The following is a 16597-nucleotide window of genomic DNA, read 5'->3' as shown; positions in this document are numbered from 1 at the left end:
CAACTGCATCTAACTATTACTTTTTTTATTATTGTTGATTAATCTATTTGCTATTTTTTTATTTTTATTTATGTAGCAACAGTTCAATGTCATTATTCATTGTTTTTGGGTCGAGTCATAATGTGACAATTTGGTGATTTGGCGGTTTCGTGACAAAAAATGTGCTTTGACATCACATCAATTTGATCCTTTAACATGATTTTGCGTAAAAGTCATATCGTGATATATATCAATATCGCAAAAAGTTTATGTATTGTTTCCAACCATATCGCCCAGCCCTTGTACGATCCTCTTCCTTCTTCTTCTTCTACTTCTACTCCAAAACCACATATCGTCACTGTCAGGTGAAAACCTTATAGCTCCAATTTAGGTGATTTTCATGTTTTAGATGAGTTGGAGTATTTACCTGCTCCTCTGTGGGTTCAGAGAGTTATGAAACCCCGACAAAACGAATTATATAAACTGAAAAATGTACAGCCATCAACCCAGAGACAAGACAGTTTTCCTTAGTTTTTAAAAAGTTGACAGAATGTAGATACAAGGTTTTGGTTGGACAGCAGCGATATGGAATATAATGTGTGGATATTAAAAGTGTATTTGGTGAAAGTATTAAATGTGGCATTGGATGCTGAATTCGATATTTCCCAGTAGTGGTAAAGTATTGAAATGTTGGTGATCGTGACACCAACAAGCGCTTCAGACTGCGAGTCCAACACGACAGGAGTCCACCAAACTTTTGTCTGTTTATTTATTTATTTTGTGTCTCGCGGCTTCACGCCCGTCATGCAGCGTGCGTGTGCTGCATGTCTCCGTGTTTGTTTGCATGCGTGCATGGCTGCGCTCGGCGCGTCTCTGCCGGCGTGTTTGCACGAGGCGGCACGCGCGACTGCCTGCGTTTGTTTTGGAGCGCTCCGGCATGTCCGACCTGACAGCGCGCTGTCATCCTGTGTTCTCCAGGTTGTCTGTTTCTGTTGGTGTGGGAGTGAAAGACGAGGAGGCCGTGATTAGCGGGCCGAGCCCCACGAGTGAACCTATGGCAGAGAGACAGCTCAGTACAGGTAAGAGCTGCCAGGGAGCGGAGAGGAGACAGGCAGCCGCTCTGCGCTCACCTGCATCACAACGATGTGGGACTCAGAGGGAATCAGACGAGGACACAGGCTTCAGCTCAGCCCCCAAAACACTTTCAGCCAGGAGAGCGCTGCAGAAACCCTCATGTTAACAAATCCTCCAGTCGCGTTGTGGCAGCTCAGACGCCGCACTGATGGATCACTAATAAATCCTCATGATTCAGTTCCATGCGTTCAGAAAAACAGACTGTATGGATGTTGTGGTCTAACTGAACACTTTGGTTCAACACCTTATGAAACACACTCTTATTGTCTTGATTTTAAGTACTTCCTGTTGAAACAGGATGTGTGGGAAGGATCATTCACAAGTGCAAACCCTAACGCTGACCCAGTAGGGAATCATTTTGGGACAGAAACACATTTTTATTCAAAGGGATGGGTGGATGAGAGAGGATGTTTAAAGATTTGTGAAGGTTTTATTGGCTGAAATTGTGATTGACACCCACCAGTGCAGGATGATGACGTCGCCATTTAAGATCCTCTGTTTTACAGGAAGCAGAAGTCATGTGAGGTCATTTCATGGGGGCTTTAATCAAGTTTTTCATATATATCTTATAAATAATGTTAAATTAATTCTGTTATCTGTTAATTAATTAATTAATTAATTAATTTCCATTTCAGAAGAAAAAAGGCAAATGGATTTTACATTTTGCTAAAAATACCAAATGAAATCAGTGACTCCTCAAAAAAAAAAAAAAAAAAACTCAAAATGAATTGCTCCAAAATAGAAAATAAATCTTAAATCAAATCGCCAACAGCTAAAATGTGAATCAAACTGAGTCAAAGTCCCAGAGCCCCATGATTTAGTCTCCTGCTTAGTCGTAAAATCGTGTTTATCCTAAACCAGATGTAAACATCTGCCAGCGGGATGAGATAATCCCACTTCTTCTCCAATGCAGTTTCACTTGTTTCTGGATTTTTTTTTTTTTTTTTTTTTTTTTTTTCTGCGAACAAGTATAAATCTGTTGAAACAAGACAGACTAAGACAGATCAGCTGGCTACACTTGAGTCAAGAAAACAGAAACAAGTGGGATTATCCCATCGCACTGGCAGATATTCTACCTTGTTTTTAGAAAAACAAGAGCTCAAGACTGATAAATGAGACTAAATAACTTGTTTAGATGGAGATTCTTTTTTTTGCAGTGTGTATTTTAGAGTCATGAAGAGGAAAATGTCAACAGCAGGCGACCTAATACACACTAACCCAGATCTAGTTCCGGTAAAAGGTCAAATTATTGAGATAATCACCTCGGTTGTAATTTTTTAAATTTGCCTGCACCATATAGACTTGATCCTATTTTGGGTTTTATGTTTCATTGTCTCGATTTAATTTTGTAATGGGTCAAAATCGGGCAGCGGACCATAATTCACAGATGTTTGCTGGCGTGCTGCCGTCCTGGATGGAGCCAGCTGAGCCGGGATTGACCCTCAGTGTATTTCCTTTCGAGCGGCAGAGCCGACCGCAGGGCTGACGCCAGGGTTAGATTATTTTTCGGAGCCGACTGCAAGCTCTTTGGGGATTCACGTTCCCGAAAAAGTCCCAAGGAAATGGCTGCGGAAACAGGGGAAGCGGTAACTGGAAGCGTCTTGAGGCTGCGCTGTAGGGAAAAAAAAAAACAGGCTGCATCTTTTGGACTTGATATATCAGCGTTTGCAGCTCACCTGCCGCCCGTGTCAAAGGACCAAACACTCCTCCAACGTTTTAAAGCACACCGAGATACCGTTCTCCATTTGGATACATCCTAATTTCCATCCAAAACCCACAGTGTGCATATCCTCGTCGCCTTATCTTCAAACTGAATAAATTGTTTTACGTCTCAAAACCTGGGCAGAGTTGTGCGGTGAAAGCCAGATCTGCTCGCTGCTGCTGTATCAAATTAAAATAAAAAAATATGTATATATATTAAAAAAAAAAAATCATCCCAGTGAAAGCATGAGTTAAAAATAGAAATGAAAATGCAGACTTTAAGCTATGACTGTAAAAACAGTTTTCACATATGCCAGTGGCTCAGCTGGAACAGTCAAGCTGCTGTGTTTGCTTGTGCTCAGTTCAGGAGGTTAAATAGTTGCTTCTGGACTGTTTCTGCACTCATTAATGTGCAGACGAGTGCGGTGTGTGTGTGTGTTTGTATGTGTGTGTGCAGCTGATGTGTGATAGTGAGGGTTCAGCATGTGTTACAGTAGCTCTCTGGGGTTCATCACTCTGCAAAGCCAAACCCCAAAGATGCCCTTAAGAGTAAATAGGCGGCTGGCTTTAAGGGCACCGGCATCCGATTCCTCCTTTATCCAAAAGGGCGTCCATGCACTGTCGCACTCAGAGTCAATCTGCACCGAGGACGAGGAAGATCCAGCCAAATAAAAAAAATAAAATAAAATAAAATAAAATAAAAGCTAGAAACATTTATGAAGAATGTTGAATGCACCTGGGAGTGGATGGCAGAGGTGCAAAGTGGACAAAGTGCTTCCACTCAAGTATTGTGCTTAAGCGAAGTGCCACTTGCACTTTTCGCGTCGCTTTTCCATTTTGTCAGACTTCATACTTTTTTCCGGCGTTACATTTACCTGACGGCTGGAGTCACTGGCTACTCTGCAGAGGAAGATTTTTCATGCAACACATCAAACGTGCTGCATTATTAGGGCGGAAACTAGCAGGATGACAGGATGTGCAGCAGTTAGAGCTACAAGATTAAAATAGTTAAGGTACTTGACAGGTTAATGCACTGCAAAAACTCAAAATCCTACCAAGAATATTTATCTTAGTTCAAGTCAAAATGTCTTATTTCTAGTCAAGATATCTCATCAAACTTAAAGTAAGACATAATCACCTCAGAAATAACTTGTTTTTAGACAATTTCACTTGTTTCAAGTGAATTTTCACTTGTTCCACCGGCAAATTTTGCAAATGAAACAAGCAAATTTTCTAAATTGTCTAAAAACAAGTTACTTCTGAGGTGATCATGTCTTATTTTAAGTATAATGAGATATTTTGACTAGAAATAAGACATTTTTGACTTGAAATAAGACAAATATTCTTGGTGAGTTTTTGCAGTGTGGTTCAAGGACTTTTACTTTGGAGTATTTTTCCATTATGGTGTTGTTAATTTTACTTAAGTGAAAGATTGTAGTGTCATCACTGCTTTTTTTTTTTTTTTTTTTTTTTTTGGAACCGCAGGAATGTATTCCCCTGCTTGTTACGATGAGCGTGCAAGTACTTGCTGTCTGCAGCGAAGTCTTGGTGACTTTGTTGCAGACACGCAGTGACAACTTGAGGAGTGTCACAGAACATGCTGACACATGGAGCAAGGACAGCTGGAGCTCCCTCTCTCTCTCTCTCTCTCTCTCTCTCTCACACACACACACACACACACACACACTATAGACAGTCGGCTATAAATTGTGAGCGTGGAATTATAAGGTTATATCCGGGTGGAGTGCAGTGCAGAGATACGGAGCATCACAGATTTGACGTGCCAGCCGGCAAATCTCTCATGTACTTTCCTGCTTCGTAGAAAATGTTTAACCCACAAAAATATCACCGCACAAACACAGAGTAACACAACAAAACACAAACATGTGGAGAAGTCAATAAAAAAAAAGGCAGTTAAAGACCAAGTATACCTACCTACACAGCCTTCACATCAGAGTGCTGTGCATGTTTGGGCAATGTGGCAAAAAAAAGAAGCTCCATTTAGGTAATTTAATCTAATCATGTTTCCAGAATTTTTTCGACCCGTGCCATTTTCCTGATCCTCATTCTGCATTATTTCAACAGCATTTTATATTTGCTCTGAGGAAAATTCCTGAAACAAGCAAAGCCATAGTGGATACAAGTGGGATTATCTAATCTCTAAAGAACATTTCAAAAGATGAATTGTTTCTCAAATCAAGAGTATTGAAATTTTCGGATCTTGTGGATTGTAAAACTAGGGAGAGGGAAGTTAAAACAACCGTTTGCTCGTACCACACTGAAAAGTATGTGCATATCTGTTTGTGGAGTGAAGCTTTGGAATAGCTTACCCAATAATATCAAAGAGAGCAAAATGTTGCCCATTTAAAAACAATGTTTAAAAATAAGATATTTGATACATACTAAATAGAAAATGCTGATAACAGCAAATGATCAAAATCATAAAAAAATTACAGATGCCTTATAATTTATTCTTTGAAAAAATTGAGATTTTTGGCCTTTTGTTTAGTGAATGTTTTGGATACTGGTTGCGTAACAAAAAAAAAAAAAAAAGAGTATGTATGTTGGTATGTATGCTTTTTGTATGACAGCTGGCATGTACTTTATGTATATATGTGCACTCAGGTACACACTTTTAACACTGAAAATGAGACTAAATAGCTTGTTAGGATGGAGGACAGCGATGGTTGCAGCTTCAGGATGCGATTACGCTGACAGCTTCTTCTCTCTGGTCGGAGCCATAATTCGTGTCAGGCTGCCCAAATGTGGACTTTGCATGAAAAGTTTCAAAAAAAAAAAAAAAAGGCTGGGAAGTGGCTCGTTTGCTGGGCAGAGTTTTGGTAACCTGGCAGGCTGACAGGTTACCATAGAAGAAGTCAAAACAAATCGGATTCCAGTCGGTGGAACTTGAGCTAAGCATGATGGACTCGTCTGAGCTCTTTGCCTTAATTTACCTTCTCTGGTGTTCGTACCGCAGTCACTCCTCGGCTCCTGCATGGAGGAGGCTTTGAGCTTCACCTCACCTCAGCTCACCTCTGCTCCCAGCGTGCCCCAGGTTTATTCTGTCTGTCGAGCACCAACGAGCACCTGCTGGCGATCGCGCGCCATTCATATTTCTATTTTTTTTTCTATAATCCTTGTTTATAGTGTTTATATTGCTTGCTGCTATTTATTATCTGTTTATACTGTAAATTGCAAAAACGCAAAATCTTACCAAGAATATTTGTCTTATTTCAAGTCGAAAATGTCTTATTTCTAGTCAAAATATCTCATTACACTTAAAATAAGACATGATCACCTCAGAAGTAACTTGTTTTTAGACAATTTTCACTTGTTTCATTGGCAAAATTTGTTTCTTGTTTCTAGCTAATTTTCACTTACCGTATTTCACCAATTAATCGCCCGAGCGTTTAATATGCAAAATCGACTTGGACCCCGGGCGTTTAAAAGAACCATGCGGCTATTCGCTGCAGGCCTTTATTTATTTTTGCACCAGGTCATTATCGTGATGACAGCTACTGTCCAACATATTTTCAGTCGGTCGATTTAATATTACGGTACACCCTTTTGTTCTAACGTTAGCTAGCGCTCTTATTTTGACAGAAAACGGAGGTGCCGCACAGTTATTGTGTGGCTAACTGTTTACTTCTGCAAAAATAAGGTGAATAGCCTTACTTTGGGTTACCTACATATAATGCAAATAATCGCCCCGGCGGTTATTCGGGTGGGCGTTTAATACGCAAAATGCGTGCAGACCCCAGGCGTTTATAAGAACCCGGCGGCTATTTGCGGCCGGGCGATTAATTGGTGAAATACGGTATTTCAAGTGAATTTTCACTTTTTCCAATGGCAAATTTTGCCAATGAAACAAGCAAATTTTCACTTGAAACAAGAGACAGTTGTCTAAAAACAAGTTACTTCTGAGGTGATCATGTCTTATTTTAAGTGTAATGAGATATTCTGACTAGAAATAAGACATTTTCGACTTGAAATAAGACAAATAATCTTGGTAAGATTTTGAGTTTTTGCAGTGTTGCTATCCACTTTGCTGCTGTAATGCTTGAAATTTCCCCACTGTGGGACTAATAAAGGAATATCTTATCTTATCTTATCTTATCTTATCTTATCTTATCTTATCTTACCTTACCTTACCCTTTGGCTCCGTCCCCTCGTGCACGCGACGCCGTGTGTTTTGCGGTCATTTCCTGCAGCTGGTTTGGATTACGTCCCCGCCTCTTAACAAACCACGAAGCCGGTCTCTCCGAGGGAAACTGACACTTGCGTCCGGAGACGCCTTGCCAATTAAATCCAAATATGTTTAGTGTGAACGCTCCTTTTCGTAATCGCTCGCGTTCCCGCGTGCATTCCCGCTGTCAGTTTCCCTTTGTAAACCCGTCCTCGCCTCTCTTTGTGGTTTTTTATTTTTTTCCTGCACGTCGGTTGCAAAATATTGAGAATGAGCTGTGTTTTGGTTTGTTTTTCCAAGGACGAGACCCTGTATTGCAATTAGAGGCAGAGCTAGCCTCCATTAAAGGAGGATGTCGAGGGGAGCCAGCTTTCAGTGGGAAAAAACAGCCATCTCTTTAAAAAGGGTTTGATGCCACTCCGGTGCCACAGTTGCCAGTTCCACTTCTTAGAAACAGAATTTGACTTGTTTGTTGTCTTTTTTTTTTTTTTTTCTCCCTGCAATACGTTTGAAAATACCATCCGTCACGGGCTCTTTTTGTATGTCTGTGTGTGTGTGTGTGTGTGTGTGTGTGTGTGTGTGTGTGAGCTTGTCGTTTCAAAATATCCCGACTTGTTTTGGGTTTGTCTAGTTTGAGCTTGGCAGTAAATAAGCCTACACATCAGCAGGGAATGAGGCGAATACATATAATGATCAAACCTCCCGAGCCCTCTCCTGCCAACCTTGTCAAGCAACACCTCCACTTGTTTTTTTTTTTTTTCTTTTTTTTCGAAGAACTCACATTCTGACTCTCTCTCTCTGTCTCACACACACACACACACACACACTGACTCACATGCAGTTTGGTGTGTGTATTGGCAGATTGGAATTTTACTTCTACAAACATTTCTGGGAGGCAAAGCCGCTCTGGAGGCAGAAATAATCTCACTGGTTGAGATAAACTTCCGTGGGCGGAGCTGAAGAACCACCGTTTTTTTTTTTTTTGTTTTTTTTTTTCAGCTGAATAACATTAGACTGAGGCCCAGTGAAAAAGGCAAGAGATAGGACAGCAGGTAGCTAATATTATGAAGCCTGGCACTCTTTGATTTAAAAAAAAAAAAAAAAAAAAGAAATGCAGTCTAGCCACGTTCAGTTATCTCAGGGAAACTGGGGTCTGGGGCCCCCCAGGGGTCCTTGAGACGGTTACAGAGAGTCCCCAGTAAACGGAGGAATAGATTAAATGGACTTTTGTGACATTTTCAGGAAGTCAGAACAATTAATGTTTAAAAAAAAAAAATATCCATTTTGATTTGTTTTGAAATGCACAGTGTCTGGTCGGAGCAACTTTTGTTCCCTCCAAACCGAACAATTAAAATGTTCTCCAGCAGGGATTCCTCAGGACAAACCGCTCTTAATGGGGGACCGTGGGCTATTGTGCATGTGTTTGTTATAGGCAGACTATTAAGTTTCACACACACACACACACACACACACACTCGCACACACACACCGAGAATCTTTGAGCCACTGCACTGCAAACCAGCTACAAAAGACAAAAAATGCCCATTCTGTTTCAACGTATGACTTTGATTTCACTAACTGGTTATTTCATTTATTGCACTATTAAAAGAGTGATTGTTAAATTCTGCGGTCGTCGCCGTGCCGACGAGCCAGCGCCCAGCAGGCAGCAGCTGGGAGCCCTGATGGGAAGTTTGGCCCCAGGTGAACCCTAAGCTTGTTCTTCACTATTTACCGAACTGAACATACACACATTATACATCGACACATTCAGTGTCAAGCAATAAGTGTGAAACCAACTCTCCGTCACACACACACACACACACACACACACACACACAGACACACACACAAGAGCGTGGATCAGGCTGCATATTTTGTTAGAACAAAGCCTGAGATTTTGCTCGTCCTCCATCGCTCAGTTACATTCACCACCTGAAATAGCCTACGTGTTGCCTTCAGTGTTGTCACGTAAACTCCAGCGCTGCACAGGAAAACACCCAAAACAGACAGCAGGTCCACCAGTTTTCACTAAAATAACACCGATGTGACCAAACTCGACCCCAACTGGAATATAATCTGATATATTTTTTTGTGCAAACCCGGCCTGACCTTTTTGGTCCCAACGGGTCCCGGTATCCGCACTCTAACACACATCTGGAGCGGACTTTTTTCCCCCTGAATCCAAGTAAGAACGAGCAACTTCGCGTTGACGAAATATCATAGCATTTTTTGTGCTTTCCCAAACTGAATAACTATTATTTTGCTTATTTTTCAGCCACTAACATCAGCACATCACCATTTCTGATCCAGCCGAGCCATTTTTTAAGTAGATGCGTGCCATATTGAATCCATATGGCAAACCCACAATGCTTTGTAATGGCTCGAGCTGAGTAAAGATAGTCGAATCAGGCGGTGGCGTCTCCATTCCTCGGCTGTTGTTGATATTAGTCTGAGCCTCATGAAAACAGTGCAGGCAGAAGTTTTATTTCCACAGCATATTGCTCCCTAGATTAATTAACAATCCTTGTATTTTTTTTTTTATTGTTGGCAAGTGGCCTTGGTATAAGCACTTGAATGCACTCCAATGACTGCACTGTTATTATTATTCTTATTATTAACCGAGCATTATTACTTCTCTTCGTGTTGTGACATTCTTTGCTGCAGCCTCATCGTTTCGCTTTGCTGCTTACTTATTTATATTTTGACCAGAGCTTCTTCTTTACCATTTAACTTTGCCAGTTATCTATTACCGCTGTGCTTTGGAAAAAGAAGGAAGAAAGAAAGCAAGAGAAATTAATGTGATAAACGGTGAGAACATGGTGTTTTGCATTCGTTTTTTTTTTGTTTTTTTGTTTTTTTTACGTTCACCGTACAATTGGCTGACACTCTTATCCAGCAGCGACACGGGAGCGAGCTCGAGTTCCTGGATCAGCAACATTAGCAGCAGCTGAGAGGAAGCAGTGCGAGTCAGAGCCGCGGCGCCCCGAAAATAGATGTAACAAAATATTACTGCGACCCGAGAGTAGTGATAAAACTGAAAACTGCTTGGTATGGAGATAAAAATACCAGTCAAGGATAGAGGTGGAGGAGATTTTTCCTTTTTTTTTTTTCTTTTCTTGTCTTTTTTTTTTTTGATGAAAGCAAATTAGAGTAGAGCAAGAGGAGAAGATGTGGGAGAGAGAAAGTATGATTCAGCAGGGAGAGTAGGAGCCCGTAGGTTATTAAATGTGGTTCACAGTCTTATCGCAGGATGTTAGGTTGATATTTTTGAAAGGAAGGAGTTTGCAAGCCCCCATTTAGTCTTTTAGTGGAATATTTGGCACTTATACTAAAACTTTCTTGTCTGCATCGGTTTATTGGTTCGTTCAGCTTGTAATATTGGCTGAACATCGCCGCGTTGAGAACAGTATTCACTTTACATTTTCTTCAGGCTTTAGGAGGTTGGCTCCTGTCAGTCTGTCGGCTGGTGATGCAGATATGCTGTCATTTATGAAGTTATTAATGGTCCTTAACAACAGTGACAGCAGTGTGTGCTGTGGAAACCAGTGGTGAACCGGTAAATATATCATCCCAGTGTTCACCCAGGTCTCATGTTGACTTTCTGAGTGTTGGGCAGTTTTACACTTCTGTCATAAATTGTCTAATTAGATCCAAAAGTGCACAGTAAAACAGCAGTACACCATACAATGAAATAAAAAAAAAAAAAAAAAAAAAAACTTCACTTTCTTTATTTTCTTTCTCAAACAGATCCAACAATAAATAAATCACCAAAATATAGGATACAAAAAATATGTCACGAAACAATACATTCGAGAAGGAGCAGAGGGAAGCAAAAATCTCATCTGGTCCTGCCCCTTCCTTACAACATCAGATCACTCTATGCAAAATAAATAAATAAAATAAATAATAATAAAAAAAAAAAAACTAAAATTAAAATTACTAAAAAGCAAAAAAAAGAAAGAAAGAAAAGAAGAAAGAAATTCAAGAAACAAAATTAAATTAAAAGTAAGAATAAATGGAAAAATAAATAAATAAAAATAAATATAATTAGAATAAATTTTAGAAAATCAATAGAGAATAAAAAGTAAAAAATAAATAAAATATTAAATAATAAAATAAAAAAGAATAAAAAAAACTGTAATAACAACAACAACAACAACAACAATAATAATAATAATAATAATAATAAATCAAATAATAATAATTAGATAAATAAATAAAAAAGAAAAAAATAAAAGAAAACATTGGTGATAGTAACAAAAGCAGGAACAACAATAATAATAAAAATAGTAATAAATGTTAAAAACTACTAGTGAGTGACAAATAGCAGATGTTTAAGTTTTGCTCTTGTGGGGGTGCGTTAGTCTCTGCTGTCACAAGATGAAGTGATGTGCAGCCTTATAGATTGATTTAGATCAATCCCACATGTGTGTACATTCATCAGCTTTTTTTTTTTTTTTTTTACTGTGTGGTGGCCGTGTCAGTATCGTGGCGGTTTGCCACAGATGAGCCTATTTTGGGAAAAAACTGTAATTACATTGTTTTGTTTTGTTTTTCTCAGTAATGTGACTCTGTGGTGCTGGAGAGTAAACTGCAGCGAGCCTTTACCCCTCATTACTCCTCAGGGCCTTTAAATCCACCAGCAGTGGATTCAGATCCTCACCAGCTCCTTCTCACAGCAACTAATTCAACAGATTTTTCTACTAAATTTATTAGTTTTTTTTTTGTCAGAGAAAAATGCCGTGACTCTGATTTGACTTGTAATTTTAGCTCCGCCATGTCTCCCGGGTCGTCGGTCCGCGCCTGCCGGGATGAAGCGGCGGTCAGCTTGTCTGATGAGAGCGAGGCGAGGCATTTCCCCGACCTTTGACCCCGCTTGTGGCGCTTGGCCTTTCAGGACCTCGGCGTGGCTCCCTGCGCGGCGGCGGGGCGGAGGAGGGAGGGATGACTTTGATCCGTGTGAGCTGTGATTGCTACGGGCCTACTGATTCGGAGAGATGATAGCTGGCAGCATGAAGGCCGACAGCGGTATTACCACCTGACAAATTGAATCAGCTTATCAGCGAACCAAACACTGAATCAGACTGCGCAGTGAGAGTCCATGTTCCCGAGATGCGCTTGTCACCTGTCTTGCACTCGCGCTACAGGTATGAGGGATGACAAGCACGCTTCACAAGGCGGGCGATAGAGATGAGGTTTTTGAAGGCTTACGCTGATACTCATGTATTCGTGTCAATATTATGCGCTGATACTCGATATCTTTTCATTTTTTCTCTCGGGTTCTTCTCAGTGCGTTGAGGATTGCGCCAATTTTGCTCGTTTGCTCATTTGTTTTGTCAGTTTTGTGCCCATATTAAGGGCTGGGCGGTATATCAATATCAAATCAATATCATGACATGAGACTAGACAGGATATTAGATATTGTAATATTGTGATATAGCATGAGCACAGTATTTTCAGGGATTTATAGGCTGCACTGCAGAAAATTGGACGAAAATTTTTGAACTTATTACACTGTTTTAGCCATTCAGCTCATCATATCCCCATCAAATCCACATTACTAACGATTGTTTATCATAAATCTCAGTCTTTTGTGGAAATATCATGAAGCACCAATAGCCATCCTCGTCACAATATTGATCTAATCTGGCAAAGAAATCATGATATTTGATTTTGTGCTGGCATGAGCAAAATCAAATGTCATGATGGCTATTGGTGCTTTACTGACTCCAAAACTGCAAGTATTCAATGTTTCCCTGCAGAATTTTCCTCTTGTCAGGGTGGGAAACACTATTTCAGACAGCATCAAGGGACGAAAACATCTCTAATGAGGGGTTAGCAGCTTTAAGCTCCAGTGACCCACCGCTCAAAGACAAAGAAATTGATCACCTGCTCAGTTTCCTAAACAAAAAAAGCAGCATTGCAATTAAATAAATAAATTGTACTCCAGGTTTTATCGACTGTTTTATGTAACTGTGGTCAGCGAGGAATCTCCTATTGGCAGCGGACCACTTTGCCAATATCCAGAATTTAATTATAAGTCCAGTGTCAGCCCAGGACATCGACACTAAATGGACCAGCTGTGTGGATGTAAGAGAGAGCGATGATCCTTTACGGATTTGCACAGCAGTCCTGAAGGGGAGAGAGATGTAGACGAACCGAAGGAGACAGTTTGAAGAAGATATTTTAAGCCTTGAGCCGGTGGAGTTGTCCAAAAAAAAAGAAAAAGAAAAAAGAAAAAAAGACAACTCAATATTTGGAAGGTGTGCCGAAAATGTTGTAGACTCCACGTGTGCAAAATCCTCACACATCCGTGAAACGAAATCAGAAGGATTTCAGCGAGGGAACGCTGCGAATTTCACGGGCAATTCTTAGATTGATCCACTCAGCTGCAATCACCGCTCAGGCTCTTTAGGGATAAGAGGTACCGACAGAAAGGGAAAAAATACATGAAATCCCATCTTTAGGAAATTCCATTGCCCCCAGAAAAGAAAAAAAAAAAAAACACAACTCCACGTTTAACCCTCCCCTGTGCTTTTTTAAAGAATGCAGCAGCTTCAATGAGAGCATTTTACTGAGTCAAAAAAAAAAAAAAGACAGGTTTATAAGTCTGACTTTTGAATAGGTGCACAGTACGCCGAGTGATCCTTTGCATTTCATGTGAGGCGCCGAAGTCCCTTAAAGTTGAAAATTGTGCATTAACTTGTATTAACTGCGCTTGATGATTGCAGCTTTCCTAATTAAAATTCCCCTAACTTTAAAGCAGACATCATAGCACGCACCTGTCTGGTTTATTTCCTAGCTTTGCATAATTTTAGCTTTACTTGGGAAAGAAAGCAGCGACGTTCAAAGGATCAAGCACATCTCTCAGAGACAGATTTAAGCCGAATGCTAATTAACACAGCGTAAAAAAAAAAAAAAAAAAAAAAAAAATCCACCCAGCGATGGCTGAGAGATAAAATAAACCTCATCGCTCGCTTTGTGCCGGTCCGTCTTACCTTGAACGGGCGAAATTTGTTGCTTTAGTTTGCCTTTATTTACCCAGGCAGTTTCTTTGTGATTAAATATTCATTGCGAGGGGACCGAGCGAGCGAGCGAGCGAGCATCAGGAAAAACCAAAGTCAAACAGCGTGCAGCGTGCATAAGCAAACATGAAATTGAAAAAAATAAAAAAAATAAATAAATTAAAAAATAAAAAGTAAACAGTCTCCTCGAGATGCTTCAGTTCGCCCTCTCGGCTCGTGGGCTTTATGAAGGAGGAAGAGAAGAGGATGGTGATATCACAGGTACCATCAGAGTGAGGTGCTCTGCCAAGGTTAATTGGTAGCATGTCTGAGGCTGCAAACATGAAAGGCCCTCTTCACAATCCAACATTATTTATGGCGAGCGAGATAATTGGACATAAGAGAGAAGATGTATAAATCATTCCCTCTTATGCCTCCTCACCCAGGGCTCGTTGCCAAGTGGAGGACGTCTGGCTATTGACCCGTTTGTCAACTTGTTGAAATGGTATCGGATTGCTCAGTTCGCTCTGCTTGACGGTGCAGCGGAGCCTCGCTGGCATCCCGGCTAACTAACCACCGTGTTGTCAGGTGACACACCTCCGGAAGGCTCAGCAGGCCCCGAATATACACACATGCACATGCACACACACATACACTTCCCCTCACCTACACTTCATTTACACCGCAGTGGCCGCGGCACAGCGTGCACAGGGTAGGTGTGATGCCTGAAAATAGCTTTTAAATGCGCAAGGAAGGGGAGGCATTTTTGAATGTGAAATGAGTGTTCGAGTCCCCGCAGTCAGGAGGGGAACAAGTGTGAGGCGGCGGTGTGTCGCCAAACCAGCAGCGCAAGACTCAAATGACACAAAAAAAGAAAGAAAAGAAAAAAAAAAAAAAAAAAAGAAGCACAGCCCGAGGAAGGCTCAGTGAAATGTCAGCTGTGTTTAGGCTTCCTCCTGTGCTGGCTCTAAATAGATTTTAAATCATCTGTGTGGGCTTCCCCGTTGCAGTGGCTTGCACTATGCTACACTTTAAATAACCCGAGATCAAGGTAAATTAAATTTGCCAAAAAAATGCCAAAGGGAATTCCTCCGCGATCCCTGATGTACTCACCCAATCACCCAGCCTTAATCAGCGTTTTACGCTTTTGCTTGGCGTGAACATCTCAGCCGGTGATTTCTAATATTACCTTTCATTTTGGCAGCATACAGCAGACAAACAAACAAGCAATTTGAACACAAAATAACCTCACTACCAGCTCCCTGTCATGCCCAGGAGGCATCAAACATGAGTACGCATGCTGACATAAAATTAGCTATAACTGAGTTTTTTTTTTTGTTTGTTTTTTTGTTTTTGTTTTTGTTTTTTTCATTTTGGTCATTACCCTACATTGTGGTTAATAATCACAGACAGAAAAAAAAAACACAGACAGAAAAAAACCATTAAATACAAAAAACATAGTACGAAGACAACATATAAAAAATAAAAAAAATAAAAAATAAATGAAAAAATAAAGTAATACAAAGAGAAAACAATATAAAATTAAATATAAAATTAAATAAAAAATGTAAAAAAATAAAATAAAATAAGATATAAAATGAAATATAAAAATATAAAATGTATAAAATGAAATAATAACTAAATACATACATAAAATACAAAGTAATACAATAAAATATATAAAATTAAATTAAATAAAAAATAAATAATACATAGACAAGAATAGTACAAATATTGGGGAAAAAACAAAGAAGACAAAACACTAGTGACAGAGAGGACGCAAACTGAAGCAGTAAAGGTTAACGTGACCACCTCTCTCACTATAAGAGCAAATAATTGAATGCACAATTTATTGGTAATTTATGAATAGTAACTATAATCCTTTGGTTTATATGGACAATTAGTGACTCCTTCATTTTGTACTTGGAAAATGTGATATAAAATTGACCATATTGTTTTGTATTAATTTTATACCTTTTGCACATTAAAAAACATGAAAAGTGCTGCTGGTGGAAGGGAGTGGCTTTATAAAGGCACTCCAGGTCACACTCTCTCTCTATCTCTCTCACTCTCTCTCTCTCTCTCAGAGCCATATGGAAACACCGTGTGTGTGTGTGTGTGTGTGTGTGTGTGTGTGTAACTGGCACGACGTTGGCTCTGTCCTTAATGCTGACATAGATCCATGCGGGACGTCCGGCGACTGGCAGGGTCCAGCTAAATTGCGAACGCTGCTGCCGGGCTCCCTTTATGGCTGTTAGCTTTTGAAAAGTTAATAACTCTTAGCATTTTTACAGTCTGCCGACTCCGGAGGCCTGAGTGTCAAACTCCAACACGGTTAACATTGTGTGCAAAAAAAAAAAAAGAAAGAAAAAGAAAAAGAAACTGCATCTTACGTTGGTTTGTTTGTTTGTTTGTTATTATCATTTATTTTTTGACTTAGCCTCATGTGTACTAGTAGCAACAGATATGGTGGTTTTGTTTACTAGAGAACTGCCGTATGCCACCGCTGACACCAGCTGGCAGGGCAGGAGAATAAAACAGAGTGGAACATGTGTTACATAGAATAGAACCCAGTAGAACTGAAGGAGGAGTG

General features: G+C 40.1%; 1 protein-coding gene across 4 annotated transcripts in view; it reads left to right on the top strand.

The window, feature by feature from the left end:
• lrfn2b (leucine rich repeat and fibronectin type III domain containing 2b) overlaps nt 1-16597 on the top strand; it is a 143219-nt gene that overhangs the window by 84925 nt on the left and 41697 nt on the right. For 3 of the 4 annotated variants that reach the window (XM_030047128.1, XM_030047127.1, XM_030047130.1), the window contains one exon: nt 958-1058. The exons of the other annotated variant lie outside the window; for it this stretch is intronic. The gene's annotated coding sequence lies outside the window, so the exon portion shown is untranslated. The remainder of the gene's footprint in view (nt 1-957; nt 1059-16597) is intronic. 4 annotated transcript variants of the gene reach the window in all.

Source organism: Myripristis murdjan, chromosome 24 (assembly GCF_902150065.1).
Source record: "Myripristis murdjan chromosome 24, fMyrMur1.1, whole genome shotgun sequence".
NCBI classification, from domain to species: domain Eukaryota; kingdom Metazoa; phylum Chordata; class Actinopteri; order Holocentriformes; family Holocentridae; genus Myripristis; species Myripristis murdjan.
The sequence above is the reverse complement of the archived record's forward strand: the minus strand, read 5'-3'. Positions and strand labels throughout refer to the sequence as shown.